Raw genomic sequence first — 2,839 nt, forward strand, 5'->3', positions numbered from 1 at the left:
CCTGGGCTCTGAGACAGATGGAGAAGATTGGGAACATTCACAATAGGAAATATGCAGAAGAAAGTATAAGCTTTGATCAAAAATTGGACCCTAAAGACAGCTGAGTTCATAGGGAATTCTCATGACTTTTTGTGAAACAGTCATTTCATATTTATTAGGAGACAACCATTTTTAAATAGAAAATTTCATTTTGAAGCATTTGGAGCCTTCTTATTTGAAAAGCATCTTCTTCCCCATTTATAATTTCAAGGGCATTAAGAAAAAAAGTCCTGTACCATTATCAGCATAATAAAATTTAACTGTTTTGTATACTTTTGGCCATTTATGATAATTCAGTAGCATGCTGTAAAGTTTTCTGTTCCATTATTCTTCCAATGGTAGCACCGTTTTTATTAAATCCCATAAATTAATGACTCACTAACACCTCTGCCAAATCATTCAAGTGGTATGGTTTAATGCAAATATTTCCACGCGACTGCACCCTTTCAGAGAACATAAAAGCAATTTTGTTGCCTTTGGATGGAACAAATGTTTGTTTGTTTCTTAGGGACATTTTTGTTTGTTTTTTGTTATTCAGGTCTGTTTATTTTTAGAGATGGAAGACATTTTAGAAGCCGAACTGGTGTTGCATCAGAATTATCCTTCGTCAAATTGTTTTATACCACTTATTTTTAATTGATGCTGGCAGCTCCTGGGGTGCTCATGGGGAAATTTGCTTTGCTGATTTAAGTGTTTGGAGATTGTTGCATGGAGTCTGGAGAGCATTACAAATCCTGAATCTATATTTCGAGGACGTTATGGCTTATAGAACAACAGGAGGGTGGAAATCACATTGTTTTACTGAAGACTTTATGAGTTAGGGAGAAAATTGATTTTCATAGCAAGAGTTTATATATCTGTTTCCCTCCTGCCCGCCAGAGTTGTGCTCTAGTACTGTTTGGACCACTTTTAATTTATTTATTTTAGAAGGAGGGATTTGCACAGACAGTTTCATAGATCGCTAACTAATTTTACATAGAGTGAGAGATGTTGGGTGTTGGGTAGTGAAGGAGCCCATTTGTCCAGTTATACTCCTCTGCGAGGTCTGTGCGAGCTAAGAAATCAACACGGAGTCTCAGTATCAACTTTACTAGGAATAAAATTGGAGACTGTGGCTTAGATGTAAGACCAAAGTGACCTTCCTACTTACCCACAAGATGGGCCCTGCATGTGAGATGTGTTGGTTCTGACGAAAACAATATTCTCTCAGATTTTTTCTAAAAGGGTAATTGCCCAAATCACTCTCACTGGCCTTAGAAAGCCACGTCAGAGAGATCACCTATGGGGAGCCACCTAAAACCACCCGAGACATGTGACCCAATGGAGATCAAGTTGGAAGCAGGCCTGGTTCCGATGGGAGCCGGGGCCTGCTGGGACTGTCAGTGCCCTCATTTACTGTTATGGATGTCACGCGCTGACACATTGTGGATCCTCTGGAATTTTATGCTCATAAGGCATTAGAAATATGATATGTCAATGGGATTGGAAGGAGCAGTAAATCACTCTATTCTGTGGATCTCTTCTGTTCATTTGTACCCCATTGTCCCATTCGACTTGAATTATAAGACACAAGTTCAAGGAGAATATTATAAGAGTTTCAGAATGGCAACAGAACAGTATTAAGGGAAGTGCTGGGTCCTCTTGGACCTTAGAGAGGTGTCACACCCACGAAGCTGGCCTTGCTGAGCCCTCTGACAAGGACTCTGGACCATTTTGGTCCAACATCAATGCTTCCACATCGCGCGGGCCTGGCCTGGACCACTGTCCAGAGCTCGGGCAGATAGCAGTGTGTTGTCAACCTCCTTGCCGGGGAAGGATAGCGAAAGCCTTATCTGAAAGAACAAAAAATGGGAAGATAATGTATGTTTACTATCAAAAGGTCCCCTGATTGCTATCTAACTCCTTCTTCTGGCTTCTTTTACTCCACACCAACAGGTATGTGTGCGCGTACATATATATGTATATATACACACAAGATAGTAGTTAATAACTAAGTTTTAAAATATATAAAAATATTTTTAAAACAATATTATTTTTATATGTAAGAGAAATCGAAACTTAATATATGAGAACTCTGCATATTATCTTTTCAGTTTTCTTTTTTTAAATTTATTTTTGGATGATTATTTTGTATTTTTTCTTTGCTTTGTGTGTGTGTCCTGCTGTAATTTAATCCTCAAACAGCTCACACAATGGCCTTATTGACCTTTATCATTTTTCCCAAATGGCCTTCATTGTGGACATCAGTCTTTTCCGGGCAAACTTTTACTAATCCTTGTGGAAAACTTTTACTAATCCATGAAAATCTATTTCCTCTCTGGAAGCATTGGCTCCTTCCCCAGGTAGAAACTTTGTTTGGGCCTTAAAAATGTATGATTCTTTGCTTTGGAATAACAGCATGTATTGCTTTTTTTCCCCAAAAGAACCTGTTTTCTTGTCTGTTTCTCCATTAGACTCCTTGAGAGAGGAATGGTCTCCTATCATTTTCTTCAATGCTGCAGGTCAAGCTAATACTTAGCACATAGTAGTTGCTGAATGTTGAATAAAGAAGTGAAAATCTGGTGCAATAAAGGTTTGGTTTCAAACAGCCTTCCCTAATATTCACTCCAAAAGGATGCATTCATACATCATAAATGAGTCCTGCATTGACGGGATCATCAGGCATCAGGAAAGTTGTCAGGTCTCCCTCAAGCCCTGTGAGGTCTTCTGAGTGGATTGTACCATCTCTTGGCTCAAACTCTTCAAGGAAGCATCTTCAACGCAAGACTCAGAAATTGATATTTTAGACTCAGATTAATTT

This window comes from Tenrec ecaudatus, chromosome 7, assembly GCF_050624435.1.
Source record: "Tenrec ecaudatus isolate mTenEca1 chromosome 7, mTenEca1.hap1, whole genome shotgun sequence".
Taxonomy (NCBI): domain Eukaryota; kingdom Metazoa; phylum Chordata; class Mammalia; order Afrosoricida; family Tenrecidae; genus Tenrec; species Tenrec ecaudatus.